Below are 17,328 nucleotides of genomic sequence, written 5' to 3' on the forward strand. Positions count from 1 at the left end.
AAAGACCTTGTAATATTTAAGATATATTAATTTTATTTTTGGCTTCATGTTAATAGATATTGTGTTTTTTTTCTTTGAATATTAATAATAATGCATTTATTGACATACACCTGAAGGCGTTTGTGAATAACTTGTTTAGTATAAAAATTATAGCTATATTAAAAATACAAGGCTTATGCACCCTGTGCCGCACTGAAGTAGGGAAGTCTGGTGGGTATTCTAGGGATGTGAAATACAAATATCGATAGTTTAAATTAAGTTTTAATAAAAATTTAAAAAAGTAACAAACAAAGATGTTTTAATAATTTAGTCTAAATATTTTACAAATAAGACATACGTGCATAAATACTTAAATAAGCTATATTTAAAGAAAACATATTATTTAATAACATTTAGTTACAACTTCAAATGTTTGTCACGAAAACATTTTTTAAAGTAGCAATAAATTGTGTAGCAAATTAAATTATAATCAATTTGCAGTTTTGATTTTGTTTGTTTCTCTTGACGCTATGTCGACATGTGCGTTTCTTACGAATGCGAGGCAACACTGGCTGCACGAAGCTAGCGTGGGGTGCGGTACCAGGTGCGCAGGGTACAAGGTGCTTCGACCTGGTTTCGCATTGTGAAGACATTTTATTACTTCCGTGCGGTACCAGGTCTAAAAACCTGGTATTAAGGTAGGTACATCATTACATTCTATTTTAAGAATACATCATAGATATATATTCATCACTTTCGGGGGGGGGGGGGGGGGGGGGGTGATCGCGGGTGCCAAAATCTACAAATCTACTATGGCTGCCCCTCTTCCTTGCACCCTACTGCACCCCCTTTCGGGGGCCCCCACCACTTAAGCACAACTCCGTCGAAGTCGAAAACCTAGGATAGTCTTAAAGAGCAAGAAATGAAACCATTCTACTAATATTATAAATGCGAAAGTTTGGATGTCTGAATGTTTGTTACTCTTCCACGCAAAAACTACTGAACAGATTTTTATGAAACTTTACAGTATTATTGTTTATAACCCAGAATAACATATAGGCTATAATTTATGACGATCTGTGACAAATGAAATTTCACGCGGGTGAAGCCGCGGGCAAAAGCTAGTTAAAACAAGAAAACCTTTTGTAGGAATTATTTCCGATTTGATTGATTTTCATGTTTAAGGCTGAGTTGCACCACCTTATTTTAGGCGTAACAATTCCAAAATTTTTGTATGGAATTTGACAGATTTTGACGTTTGTCAAAGTAAAAATAAGATGGTGCAACTCAGCCTTATTATTCTACTGGCCTAGTTGGCATTACTGCTTTGGTTTACATGACTTTATGTACATTTTTATTTTTTAATGTTTATGTTAGTTTTATAAAAATATTAGCTTTCCGCCCGCGGCTTCGCCCGCGTGGAATTTTGTCTGTCACAGAAAAACTTTATCTCTATGCCAAATTTAATCAAAATCGGTTCAGTGGCTTAGGCGTGAAAGAGAGACAGACAGACAGACAGAGTTACTTTCGCATTTATAATAATTAGTATAGATATGCAAGATTTTCCTATTCTTTGTTTCATTTTTAAATGACTCCGATACTTCGTGCTGTACCTACCAGATAGTGGCGAAAGTCTTTTCACTTGAAGGAAGGCGTATACCTTTGCAATGTGATGACTGAAGTCTGTTGTTGATGATGATGGTACCTTTATTCTATTTCGTAAGGTAGACAGGGGCCCCGAGATGGTTAATCCGGCCCTGTGTGTAAGTACTGGCTGGAGCGTAATCTTGATAAACAAAATATTTCACATACCTACTTATTATTGTGCAAACCAAAAACAAATAGCATTGACTTCTCATTGTATTAAATGTTTAAGGTTACATAACAACATCTTTTGTTTGATGTTGATGTTTTACATTATGGCAAAATTTTTTGTTAAGTAGGTATGTACCTACGAGTATGTATATCTCTCTGAATTTAGGATTTTGAGCTTCCTAGTTTAATATAAGTACTCGTATTTTAGTCCGAATACGTGAGATTAAAATAAAAAGCGTTTTGGATTTTCTATGTCATTATGAATGAATGAATATGAAATAAATTCTGCGAATTGGTAAGGCCAAATCATGTAAATTCAAAAAACCAAATAAATTACACACAAATAAACCAAAAACTAGTAACTATTTGTACTTTGAAATTCTTAATAGTGATAACAATAAATTAGAAATATGAAAACTTTTAATCAATTTGTGAACTTTGTATCAAGAATCTTTATTCTTACTCAAGTGAGCTCCTTGACTCCGACTTTTAATTGAAGTTTCAACTTCAAAGCTGCTAACAAATGATAAATTAATTCTTTTGTCTATATGCACCAAAATATATTAAAAATAAGCTACAATATAAAGCGCCTCGATACAATCACGAGTTTCAAGTAATTTTAATAGTAAAGCACAAGCTTAACTAAGTGATGTTTTAGAAATTCTAAGAAATTCAATACCTCAACTCAATTTTAATATTATGCTTGTGGAACTAAGAATTTTATAATCCCATACAATGCTTGCGGCATCCAACAGAATAAAAAAATGTCAAGAAAAACCTTTATTTCCATCCCAGACTGATTCACTCACTCATCACGAAACCTAAGAAACTACAAAAAGAGTCGTGGACCCCGTTTTACCCTCTTAGGAGTTTCATAAAATCCGTTCTTAGCGAATGTCGTGTCGAAAGAACCTACCTGCCAAATTTCAAGTTTGCAGATGTTATATTATAATTTATGAGATTTCGTGATGAGTGAGTCAGTCACCTTTCGCTTTTATATATTTATTCCACACAACATTTTCCTTATACAAATCCCTGTCACCAACAGGGTAATGTCCCCAATAATAGATAATAGATTTTCGTCTCCATCGTCTACACTCTATTATTTGCTCAAATACTTACTTCTCTCAAGTACGATTCAAAATGTTTTTACCGTTGGCAACATTCAAGTGGACCCAAATTAAATTTAAATAGTTTGAATGCTTGATTTTCGCTTAAGATGTCTGGGTTTTTATTTATTTGAATTAATCTTGGTAAAAAAAATGTGAATCTGTTCTGAGGAAAAGCACTTAAGTACCTACTGAAAGATTTCTTTTTCAATAGAAAAAATAAGTGTGTAAACCTTGGACCGTACCAAGACCAACGTACTTACAAGATTGAACACCTTAAATTTTTATTGTATACTAATCTCTACAATACTTTCTAATGTAAATTAAAGTATAAACAAGGTCGCTTTGTTTGTATTCTATACGCTTAGATCTTTTAGTTAAGTTACAGATAATTATCATGCGCTAAGATAAAGATAAAATGATGGAAAAAAACTCTGTTTTGATTTTAGGAATGACATACAACCGAACAAACGTACTTATAGTAGATGTTTTAGTAATGACGTGGGCAATTCACAGCATGTTAAATGCTTGTAGCTAACCCTTTTACGACAGCAGCAGAAAGGTTAAAGTGCCATTTGGTTCTGACCCCGATTTATTCAGTTGTCCGAGGTTCTATTCTCTCTCTCATTATGTTATGAGGGTTTGGTTAACATAATTCGCGCAAATTGACACTGGCAATTTTACAATTATACTTCTCTTTATTAACTTTGATTCTTAATTTTAAATATTTAAAAAAAAATGTAAATTATCAAAAAAAAATACATCATAAAAAAAGACTTAAAAATAGTTATTCCGCTGGCAGCGGAGCAGGGCCCAAGCTACCGGTGGTCAGGGTCACAGGCTGAGGAACCTCCGGACAATGCGTGCCGTGCTGAGGATCACCGCCTTTTGCATCTGACCCTTGAGCCAACCATCCAGCGAGAGCTTCTTTAGATGTTGGTCGAAGCTCTTCGCTATCAGCCCGTTTGCCGAGACAACTATCGGGACAATGATCGTCGAGTCAACATCCCACATGGCGGTCACCTCGTGGACCAAGTCAAGGTATTTGCTTTGCTTTTCCTTCTCGGCCTTCTTATTATTATGATAAAAATCCGCAAAGTCGCTGACATAGCTCGACGGATTAGTAAGCTGAAGTGGCAATGGGCAGGGTGCACAGTACGCAGAACTGACTACCGATGAGGCAGCAAGGTTCTGGAGTGGAGGCCACGTACCGGAAAACGCAGCGTGGGACGTCCACCCACAAGGTGGACCGACGACCTTATTAAGGAAGGCGCTCGATGCAGGCCGCTACCAACCGGGCGATATGGAAATCATTGGGGGAGGCCTATGTTCAGCAGTGAACGTCCTGTGGCTGAAATGATGATAATGATCAAACAGAGTTTGAACTATCCCAGTAACTTATTTTTGCGTTCAAAGATGGATTTGTTCAATTTCCTACTATCACGAACAAATGGAGAGCTCAGTGTTGTAAGGCTTTATTTGTTGGACTAATTGTCAGTTTCTATTGCTTTAGATAGAATAAACCCTTCTTTAATGTGAAACCGTTGTTATATTTTAATAAAGCTTTTATTTGAGCTAAGTTATTGAGGTGGAAGGCACTTACAAACTTTCAGTGAATAATTTATCATAATGTTTTTAATTATTTACCTACACATTAATAGTTAAATATTTTACACAGTGGTCAGCACATCAGCCATGTTAATTTTTGTTCCTTACAACTAAAATTAAATAATAAGCCAGTCTATAACTACGATACGCTGTTGTATACTATAATAATAATAATTAAATAATTAATAATTAAGCCTTTTATTCGGACAACAGTATACTGTACATTTATCATCACACTATTAAGTAATGTGTTTTTTAAACAATTTTATTCATTCATATATTTCGTGCTTCTTTATTTTCTGTAGGTCCGTTTGCCAATTGGCAAAGGCCTCCTCCAACCTACTCCACTCTGATCTCTCCCTGGCTACTGTACTCCATCTTGTGCCTGCAACCTGCCTAATATCATCATCCCATCTTTTCTGTTGCCTGCCTCTTTTCTTTTTTCCTTCCCTTCCACATTGGTACCCATGTGTAATTATTTTGCTCCATTTGTCTTTTCCTCGGGCCATGTGTCCCGACCACTTCCATTTTAGCCTTTTTATTTTCAGAGTCACATCCTGTATCTTGGTCTTTTTCCTAATATTAATGTTTCTTATTCTGTCCCTTCTCTTTACTCCCAGCATACTTCTCTCCATTGCTCGTTGACAAATAGCAATTTTATTGATTGTGTTTTTTGTCATGGCCCATGTTTGGCTTCCATACATTAGTACTGGCAGAATGCAGACGTTGAATAATTTACTCTTTGTTGCTATATGAAGGTTTTTGTCTTTCATTACTTCTTTTAGGCCCCAATATCTTTTCCAACTGTTCGCTATTCTTCTTTCGATTTCTTTATTTATGTTATCTTTGGGTGATATCAGCTGTCCAAGGTAAATGTATTCTTCGACATAGCTAATTTGTGATTCGCCTTTTTTTATGCTGCTTTCGTTTCCGTTGGTCATTACTTTGGTTTTTTCGGGATTTAATTTTAGCCCTACTTTTTCGCTCTCCGATGCCAATTCGTTTAACATTGTATTTAGGTTTTCTGGTGTTTTTGCAAATAACACAATATCATCGGCAAATCTTAAGTGTGTTAGTGTGCGGCCGTCTATATTTATACCCAAATTTTCCCATTCAAGCTTTCTGAAGATGGATTCCAGAACAGCTGAGAACAGTTTGGGAGAGAGAGGATCTCCTTGTCTTACTCCTTTCTGTATCCTAAACGAATCTCCTTTCTTTTCTAGCTGAATGCACGCCGAGCTGTTTTTGTATACATTTCTAATCAATCTTATATATTTTTGTTCTATCCCTTGTTCTCTTAACGCCTCCCAGATGTATGTATGTATTAATGAGTCGAATGCCTTGCTGTAGTCGACGAATGCAAGGTAGTATACGAGTTGGTATTCTGCATATTTTTCGATGATCTGTCTCACAGCATGGATGTGATCAAGTACTGAGTAGTCTCTTCTAAATCCTGCCTGCTCTATTGGCTGTTGTTCGTTGAGTTTTCCTTCTAATCTCTTGAGTAAGATCTTTGCAAATATTTTGTATAGGTTAGACATCAAACTAATGGGCCGGTAATTTCCGATATCATACTGATCACCTTTTTTGTACAGAAGGATTATATTTGATTTAGTCCATTGCTGGGGTATCGTTTCTGTGTTGATGATGTCATTAAAGATTTCTTTGAGAATAGGTGTTATTGTCTGTTTCGCTTGTTTTAGTACTTCGTTGCTTATTCCGTCGGGTCCTGGAGCTTTATTGTTCTTTTGGGTTTCTATTGCGAACTCTATTTCTTCCTGTATGATGCTGGGTACAGGCGAGATTTCCAATAACTTTACTTCTTTTTCTGCTTTGGTGTTTTCATATAGTTTCTTGTAGTAAGCTGTAGCAATTCCTAGTATCCCTTGTCTTTTGTTTTCCTTCAAGTTATTACTATCTTTCATCTGTACAATCCAGTCCTTATTGTTATTTAGCTCCTTGTATGCCCTTTTTATTCCTCCTGTCTGTAAGATGTGTCTCTCAATTGTTTCCATTCTTTTCTGAGTTCTATCTTTCCTGATACTTTCTTTTACTTTTTTACTGAGTTTAGCTATTTGTTTTCTTTTATCCTTAGTATTTTTTCCTTTAATTAGGTCAGCTCTTTCATTCAGAAGGTCAATAGTTTTCGTACTCATCCACTTGTTATGTGGGTCTTTGCTATTAGTCCCTTGTTGGAAAGCTTCTTTGATTGTTCCTTCCAACCAGTTATATTTTTCTTGCACCTTCATGCTAGTTGTTTCTCTATTGTAATCTTTAAGTTTTGTCGCTATAGAATTGGCTATTTGGGCCACTTGACATTTGGTATATTTTGTGTTCATCATATTGTTTCTTGGTCTCAGGTTTTTTAGCGGAGATGTCATCAGTTCAGCTCGAATAATTCGATGGTTGGTATTGAAGTTAAAATTGCTTATGACCTTCATGTTTGAGAAGTATCTGCTTTTATTAGTCATTATAAAATCTATTTCATTTTTTGTTTTCCCGTCTGGTGATATCCAAGTCCACATTTTACTTTCTTTCTTCTTGAACATTGTATTTAAGACTCTCAAGCCATTTTCATGTGCGAAATTCACAATCCTTTCTCCGTTTCTGCTTCTGGTCTTTTTTCCATATACAGGGTGTTAGGTAAATGGGTATATGAGCCGAAACTAGCCCATGTTAACATACTCATATAAATACTATAGTGGTGTCAGAAAGTGGATATCGTAATATTTAATAAATAATATTTTCCCATACAAAACTAAATAAATAATTATTATTTTAATTTTTGGACAGCCCTACGATCGCGCAACTCCCTCCTAGGTCAAACGTGGTCAAACGGTATTTCATTCACAAATTTTGACGCGAGTCGACACCGCCCACTTTTATTATTACTTTTGAACCAATTCTTCACTTACCTCTTTTTATTGACTCTGCAAGCAATCCAAGATATTCAGGGGGTAACACTTCACTCTAATTCACAAAACGAATCGCAACACATTATCACATCCATCCACTCACTTATTTACCTTCCCACGCTTTCAAGTGACCGAGTAGGTACTTGTAGTGAAATCCTATTTTCAAGAACGGGATCTCCGGGTCTCCCTTCGCGGTGGTATGGTGGTGTCGATTCACCCACCCGCGAAAACATTATGACACAACACAAGGTATCGTGGAACGGAAGGTCTCCCGGACATAAATCGTTCATCGCACTAAAGAAAACACAAAGTCCTATTGCACCAACACCACTCAACACCATAATGTCATTGTATTACTTAGCTATTTGAATATCTAATTATCCAGAACGTCGAACAACAAAACATCGCAACAAACTGATCAAATAATAATGTAAACAAATAAACATGGCCGCATGGCGCATGCGCGGTGCAACTAGTGCGAGGTCATTATTTTTTCCATAAATTCGGTAATCGATATTGATATTACAAAAAATCGATTAAAATATCAAATTGTTTGAAACCCATCTGACTAATCAATAGGAATGTCTTAAAATCAATTATCGAATAATTGATAGATCCTACCTACCTGAAATCGCTCATACTATCGATTGGTCTAAATCAGATAGAAGATATTGAAAAAAAAACTAACAACACAGTTTTATTTGGTAAATTAAGAAAACTGTAATCTGCCATGCTTTTGGAAATGTTTTAGCTAAATTTAATTTGCGATAAACGCTGTTATTTTTCTTAGAAAATAATTAATATGATAATATTTTATTAACGATAGTATGAGTGATTGGGTGGCCCTTCGATAGGCTATTGATAGACAATCAGCAAGATTACTGACCAACTGGATTGTAATTACGGCACTGTAATTACGACACTTTGACCCCAGAGACGACTCGACCTTCATTAGTCAATCATGAAATGAAAACTTAACCCCAACCACATGTCGTCTCCATTAATGATTGGAAATTAATTAATGGCACCTGAATTTATTATTTGTAGAAAAAAAAATCCTTCAACGATTTATTATTGAACAAGAGAAAAATCTTAATCGATTTTTTGCCTTCAATGTCACTTCCCTACTCCTGCGCCGCGATGATCTTCCAACTCTTTCTTGCAAGTGAAAGCCGCCGTGCGATACGTCTTGCGTCTCACTCTCGCTACACGTGCCGTCCCATTGTTCGAGAACAATAGGACCTTTCGTTGTCCTTCAAAGATTAAACAGTGCGTTGGACACTTTCTTTAATGCCTAAGGTTTTTTTTCAATAATCGTGATTTACGATGATAAAATTTTGATGATTACCTACAATGTCTCATTTTCCTTAATCAGTTATCAAGTTTAATGATTATTCAATTAATTTTAATAAGTAAGTTACAGGCAATGAAGTAAAATTAATTCTTGACCACTTTGTTTACTTTTACTTATCCAAATCGAATCAAATAAGGTAAGGGAGTATTTGACTTATGCTAAATCTTTTTAGATGGACTGATTTTCCTGGGGAACTGCTTAAGGTTTTTGCCTCTCAGAGAAAATTTTTTAGGCAGAAAATAATAATGAATTCTGTTATTTGTTTTATCTACGCAAGTTTGTCGTACTATTAATTTTCAGGGGTATCACGACGTAATCTGGCGACAAAAACTGAATCAGCTGATTGCTCAATAATGGTACCTTTCCCAGACTTTCTGACACCACTATAGTATTTATATGAGTATGTTAACATGGGCTGGTCTCGGCTCATATACCCATTTACCTAACACCCTGTATAAATGGTCCCAGGACTGTGTCTTCTTCTGGTTGTCGTTCTCCAATTTGCCCATTGAAGTCTCCTGTCACAACAAGATTTTTGTGAGCGTGATCTTGGATTGTTTTATTTAGCTCTAGATAGAACATGTCCATTGTTTTTGCATCGGCTTGTTCCGTGGGTGAGTATACTTGTATGATGGACCATGGATCTTCATAGCCCGGTAACTTGAGATTCATCACTGCTATGCGTTCTGATACTCCTATAAAGCTCTCTACACAATTTTTCAGGTGATTTTTGATAATGAAACCAACTCCATACTGACCCGGGGTCATTCCCATATGATACAAAAGGAAGTCTGGGTGGGAAATAATTCTTTCTCCCACTCGCCTTACTTCACTCAGGCCGACGATGTCCCATTTGATCTGGTTTAACGCATATGCCAATTCTGTAAGGTTTTCATCGTTTTTTAGGGTAAGTGCATTGAGGGCTGCAATGTAGATTTTTGTTCTTGTGTGACTATTTTTGCAATTGTTTTTCTGTGTTGTTGTTGTTGGAGGGTTTTGGTCTCTATCCCCCACGAGGACCAGTCGGCTTGGGGTGCATTTGTCCAAAGTTGGTTTGAGTAAAGTTGTATACTATAGTTGTTGCAATTCACGAAGGCGAGTGAGCTTTACGTGGCTCTCCCTACTGTTCGTTTTTAAAAAGTTTTGATAGACATTACATTACACTACCTACACTCGCCTTCGTGAGTTGCAAGAACTTATAATAATCTAAAACTATTTGTACTAAAGGCGGACTTCAAAGTCCGGGAAAACTGTCGATAACACTCTATTTACTTTGGAAATGTGCACAGGACAACATCCAAGTTTCTGACAAAGCTTAAAAGAGCTACCCAAAGTAATATAATTTTAATTTTCTCCTTTGTTGGGTCAGCTGGAGTTGTGAATTACCGAAGTAGTACGAGTCCATTGATTTACCGAAGTTTGTAACTACCTATGAACTTGACTTGGTGGTTTACATGAAAAATAAGTTGGAAAACTTCAAAACCCTTTCAAAACAATATTGACAATAGGTAAAATGAAATTACAAAAGTGTAGACTCATGGTTGAGTATAGTTTCGTAGTCGGGTCTTGAGATGGTATGAATTTTGAACTTAACTAGATTTAACTGGACCCAGTCCAGTAGTACTTGCTCAGAATTTTATTAATGTCGAGCCCATAGAATTTTCCCGACCGTTCAATCGATATTTTAGAATGAGTATGTCCTTCCAATCGGGCCAATCAATCTCTATGCCAAAATTCATCAAAATTGGCATGGACAAAGTGTAAACGTAGAGACAGACAGAGTTACTTCATACGATATTAGTATAGATAAAATCTTTCCTCGAAAAGGCTTCCTACTGATTGCCACGTCTTCCTGTCCCCAGCTATTTGGTACATAAAGGAGCGGAAACTTTTTTGCTATCATCTCCGTAACGTTTGTTTTGTCGACCTCTTCTTACTATCTTTTGGGTACTACCGCTGGTAAGAGTACTACTGTGTCACTACTATAAACAAAAGAAATATAATATTATGTGTGGTGCCCTTTCAAGGTGTGAGTGAATAGGCACTTGCAGGGCAGTTATGTACCATCCTAGACTGCATCTCACTCGGGAAATAAATGCCTAGTTTTGCATAAAATGGTTGACTTGGAGATAATGCCATAATAAGTTCGTCCTTTTGCACCGAATTAAAGTAATAAAACTACAAAAATGGTCACGCGTTATGCTTGGATTATAAAAAATATTTTTCAAAGTATTCTACATAATTTCAAAGACAAAATGATGACCAATTAAGTATAAGATTTCGGTACAAAAATTTGAATAAAATAAGTAGGAAAACTTTATGTAGGAGTTCACTCGTAGGCGGTTTGTCATTGTAAGTTCTCAAGTCATTTTTCCCGTAACTAAAAGTTGTTTTAATAAGCACCTCACATTATTTCAGATATGTAGATGTTCCAGCGAGCGATAAGGATGGGTAGCTTGGGGTCATTGGACAAAATTCTACGTGCTCAGCGACCAGACTTTAGAACAACCGTAACAAAGGACACAATGTCTCCATTAGGTTATGTCGCAGGTGGCGAAACTCGCGACAGGAATCAGAATGAGGGTAGTAAACAAATTGTATTTGCTCTGGGACTGTCCTTGGATTTCTACTTACATTTGCATTTGTAGTAGCTGGACTGGGATGCAGTTTAGAACAACAGGTGTAGGTAGTGAGTAAACTGGAGGAAACTTCTCAGAAAAGTTGTATTTGTGTTGTCAGTATGTCGTTGGTGTATCTTTTTCAATAAATAAATAAATAAATCCAAATGGGTAGCCATTTTGTGTTGCTGCGCATTTGGTATGCTACACAATGAGCTATACAACATAAAAATATTTTTTCAAATTGGTCAAAAAACAAACAAACAACAAACTCTTCAGTTGTATAATATTAATATAGAAAAGATAGATAGGCATTACCTACATTTATTGTCGGATCAGATCCAAACAGTTAAGTTCCCAAAGGACTACCCGACCTTTAAAGAAATGACTCCCTTCACTCCTATTTGTCTTATTACTTTTTAATTTGAAACTATGCCTACGGGGCAAACTGATAGACGGGTCAAGCTTTAGATCCTGGCTATACAGGGTGGAAATAAGTGATCTCACTCGATTATTTCTAAACTATACAAGATATCGAAAAACTGGTTACTGATCCTGAAAGTGCTTCACGAGCTCTATCAACCGGTATCAATATCAAACTAAATCTATACAAAAATATAGAAATAATCGAGTGAGATTACTAATCGACGATAAGTGTAACGATAAGTTATCGTTTTCACCCTGTATAGGAGTTGTTGTGGTAGAACCTGGAGTTGGGAATAGTCCATTTAGCTTACTCCTACTACATATTTGCAATTATACAGTGGTTTTAGTGCACCCGTTACCTGAGAATAGTTACACTGAATTTATTTAATAACCCAAATATTTGATTTGAACAACTTATTTACTTAGTGAACAGCGTACTTTATAGTCAAATAATATCCTTTGGGAAGCTTAGATTTTCGCAAAAAGTACACGATACTAGGAATTCCCATGTGATTCGTCTGCGTGGCTCAGAAAATCCTTTGAGACGTCACTGAAATTCAGAGTTATTTTATTAAAAGGTTTTTAGCAAGATTTTCTCTTTAAATAACGGCTGCAGTATTTTTTGTTTTTCAAATTCTTCTTGTAATAAATACCTCTATTATTTTATCCGGATAAATGTATGCCAATGACATCTGCAATCTGGGGGCACGGCAGTGCCCCCACCAAGTCGAGCAAAAAAGCGGCACGGCCGTACCATCCTTTTCTCGAAGCAATTCAGGCCATTTTCGACTGCCTGTAACTTCGTTGTGGATAAAACTAGAAGGCTGAATTTTCATTAGCTATGCAGGCATTGTAAAGACACGGTATATTTAAAATTTCATTCAATTTGAACCAGTAGTTTAGGAATTATAACGGGTCAAAGTTACTTAATTTTGTCACTCACTGACTCACTGACTCACTGACTCACTGACTCACTGACTGACTCACCGATCATCAAAATTCTAAGGCACTTCTAGCAGACCTAGAAGCTTCAAATTTGGAATATAAGTAGTGTTTGGTGTATGAATCAAGGAAAAACTAAAATATTTGGGGGCACGGTAGTGCAACCGCCAAGTCGAGTAAAATTTTTCAATTTCGGTCCAGTTTTCTAGATACATAACTGCTGTCTACAAAATACAAAAAGAAATGAGATTTGGGGGCACGGTAGTGCAACCGCCAAGTCGAGTAAAATTTTTCAATTTCGGTCCAGTTTTCTAGATACATAACTGCTGTCTACAAAATACAAAAAGAAATGAGATCCCAGCAAAAACAATACTTGTCAAAAAAATCAAGTCTCGCAACTCAGTTGTTCTACGGTAAAAAGTTGTGAGATCCATGTAATACCAAGTCCAGGCCAGGAAATCTTTAACGTTTTACATAAATATATTGACTTGGCCATCGCATGAAAACACGTGTAAATTAAATTATTTAGTGCGATGGCCAAGTCGATATATTTATGTAAAACGTTAAAGATTTCCTGGCCTGGACTTGGTATTACATGGATCTCACAACTTTTTACCGTAGAACAACTGAGTTGCGAGACTTGGTTTTTTTGACAAGTATTGTTTTTGCTGGGATTATATTTTCACATTGAATGACAAGGTAGTAACGAAGCTCGGCAATAAACCAATTTCGTTCCTTCGTTCGTTCGTTTCAGCCAAATGACGTCCACTGCTGAACAAAGGCCTCCCCCAAGGTTTTCCACAATGCACGGTCCTGCGCTGGCCGCATCCAGGCTCTTCCCGCGACCTTTACCAGATCGTCGGTCCACCTAGTAGGAGGCCTGCCCACGCTACGTCTTCCAGTCCGTGGTCGCCACTCGAGCCAAATAAACCAATTTATTTTAGCTTTAATAATATATTTCTTTAACCTGAATTCAGCAATCCTACGCTTCATTTTTGCCCCTATGCAGCTATGGCTGAGTCCGCACTACGGCTAAACCGCCGCGGTTTTCAACCGCGTGATTTTAAAACCAAGTAAAACGAATGCAAGCGTCCGCACTGCGGCTTCCCGCGTATACTTACGTTTCGAGCGGTTTGGCGGTTTACCGCTTGCGGGAAAGTACCATAGTGCGGACTTAGCCTATAAGTTAATAGCCTATAGCTATTTTCTAGCCACCTAGAATAGCTTATGCATGCGTTTTTCGTCAGAAACCAGCGTGGTGTGTAATTAGTCAGGTCTTAAGCCTCTTTCAAACAGCGGGGCGTTAGTTTGGTGCGTTCATGAGATGCGACAAGCATCGCCCACGCCACATCTTAGGCTGGGTTGCACCATCTTACTTTTAACTTTAAGAAACGTCAAAAATCTGTTAAAATCCATACAAAAAACATCGGTTATCGTTATAGTTACCGTCAAAGTTAGGTGGTGCAACTCAGCCTTAAAGTAAATAAATAAAAAAAAGAAAAAAAAAGAAGTGAATTAGGTCGAAAATATGGTGGTAATATTCCCACTACCTTATAGCGGGTTAAAAAAGTTATATTGATACCTAGTTTGTTTTCACAGACAATATTTATTTATTTCAATTTTGATTTATAATACTGACTTTATGTTATAGGTTTCTATTGGTCTTTATGGATGAGATACACTATTTTTTTTTGTCCTATGAAGAAACAGACATTAACTTAGCGTAGGTAAATTTTGACTAGACAGTAACCTGCACTTCAGAGCTTTCACGGAGGTGCCCTTAAAGTTGAGTATTACTTACCTACCTTAGAAAGGTAGTCAGTTGAACTGGTTTTAGGTAAGTCACGTCTCCAAAGGCAACGTTCAACTAAGTGCCAGTACTCAGCATTTTTTGTAAAAAATACTTTTATTAGGTACTTCTTTTTTTCTACTAGGTGGACCGACGATCTGGTGAAGGTCGCGGGAAGAGCCTGGATGCGGGCAGCGCAGGACCGTTCATTGTGGAAAACCTTGGAGGAGGCCTTTGTCCACTGGACGACATTTGGCTGAAACGAACGAACGAACTTCTTTCTTTAATTAAATATGAAGTGGGAAACAGTCTCAGATCATAGAACTATGATCTGAGGAAACAGTATAATATTAGCATTCACGATCCTCTATCGATAACCAGTCAAGGAATTAATGAGATTTGAGTGTTTGACCCCTAAATGTGTCGGGTCTTCGATAGAACGTCGAATTTTAGAAAGTCGGGTTCACATCGGACGATCCTCCGATGGCACTTAAGTAGGCGCAAGGTTGGGTCGTTTGTTGTGGACCCAGCGTAATAGCGAGGTTTTGAATAACTAGTTAATCAGATGTCATTCAGATTGAATGATATTGACAGAATCCGTTCAATATTTATGGAAACCAGGCCTAAGGTCCGTACGGCTAGCACGAAAAACTTTCGAGTTCAAATCGTTTGCGTACTCAAATCGCCATCAAAAGATTTAGTAAGAAAACTAGAACAGCGCCCTTGTGAACGTGTCGTAAAGTGAACTTAGTATGACATGTGGTTACACAAAACTTATTTTGAGAATCAAAATTGTCACGTTATCGTTTAATTCGAAGATTGAGTATCGAATTTTATCGAATACGCAGACGATTCGAAGACCAAAGTTGTTCATGCTAGAGGTACCGATGTGTAACCGGGCCTAATGCATGCGTGACATACACCAAGTGGGTGCCATTTTGGTTCAATAAATTAATTTATATTTTTTTTGTAATAAATATTTCCGTCCACTGTTATTTTGCTTCACGAGCTCTATCAAACAGTATCATTAATAGGTTACGGAATAAACTGAATCTATTCGAAATTTCAACATTAATAAAATATTTCTGTCCACTATTAAGTATTTATTTCCGTGTTGTGAAAGGTAATTTTGATGGGAATGCGCGTCACGGTTCATGGCGTTTCCTATTGATGAAATTCCACGCGTAACTTTACGAGCTTTTGTTACAGACAAATAGAATTCAATCAATCGGCCACATTATGAAGTTTCCGAATGCGTGTAGTTTGAACAATACCTACTCGTATAAATGGCAGCCATTTGGCTTTCAAAAACAAAGTTTCTAGGATTAAAAAGTTTTTAATGAACAAATAAGAATACTTACAAGATTTAATAACGACTGAATTTCGATCAATTCAATAATAATGATTATAGTATAAGTAGTTTATAAAATGTGGTTTGATATGTCTTCTGTGAATAAACTTACTCTATAATTTTATTGAAATAGGTTTCACAGTCCGTATTGAAAAAGTGGTAATCCATTTATTTGCAGCAGACATTTGTGCCGTGACAGCGATATCAGCAGTAACTAACTCCTTTCCTTGTTTCTCAATAGGTAAACGTAATGTCCAATTTCTTTTGAGAAACAAATTCTTAAACTTACTCCAAATTTTTGCAAAAAATAGTCATTGATCGAGAATCAGGGTGATCTTTTTCAGATAAGCTAACAGAATTGGATAGCTAAAATTGATGTTATTGCTGATATCGCTAGCATGGCAGATTTGACGTTATAAGCTAGAGCACATAACCTACCCTGTCCCCGCAGGGTAGGTATGCAATTTAATGCATTTTTGCTCCGAAAAAAAAGGGGTGGAACCAATAGCACGCGTGCCATTGATGGCACGGGACACAATATTTTGGGCACGCCACCAATCACCCCAAAATTCACAATGAAATAAAATGGTAAATAATGTGTTTGGATTAGGCTTATTCGTATTTGCCCCAAACAGTTGGCGCCACCGTAGAGTAAGGTCCTGTCACTCACCAGTGGCGCCACTTGTACAATATCCCTTAATTTTAGCATTAGAGCGCTTTCACATTTAGGCGATTTAGCGACTGCGCGACAGACTCGCTGCCGAAAATTTCATACTGTGTGACAGCGGATGCATGCCTTCACATTAAAAACGCCGCTGTCGCGCTGCTGTCGCGCTTCTAACCCCCTTATGTGAAAGCGCTCTTAAGGCTGCGTTGCACCACTCTATTTTAACCGTGACTTTAACGAATAACCGGTGTATTTTGTATACCATTTTGTAACCCACCCTAAGTGTTATTTGATGGCATGTCAATTATTATACATCAAACACTTTTTTTAGAAAAGTGGCAAGTTCATACATATCGGTTCGCCATCCCTGTTTTACGCCCTTTACTGTGGGTGTTTACTTTTGAACTTGATTAACATTTGAAGCTATAAATAGAGTTTATATTACTTACTTAGTGGCTGCGAGGATTTAGCGATTACAGCCTAAATTACTGAGAATCATTAAACTAATATAAACAGACGTAAATAGATATTTTCAAGAAATAACTTTAGTCAACCCTAATATTAGAGACAATATGCCAAAATCTATTATGTAATTTTAAGTTGGAAATTAACACACTACGCGCTGGCAGATATTATCAAATAATAATTTGAATTTAACTCTAAAGGTTCGGCCAAACCAAAGCGATCACACGCGATCAGCCGGCGTGCAGCGATGGCGATCAATGCATTTAAGTCTGGTTGCCATCGCTGCACGC

The sequence above is a fragment of the Ostrinia nubilalis genome, chromosome 17 (genome assembly GCF_963855985.1).
Source record: "Ostrinia nubilalis chromosome 17, ilOstNubi1.1, whole genome shotgun sequence".
NCBI lineage: Eukaryota > Metazoa > Arthropoda > Insecta > Lepidoptera > Crambidae > Ostrinia > Ostrinia nubilalis.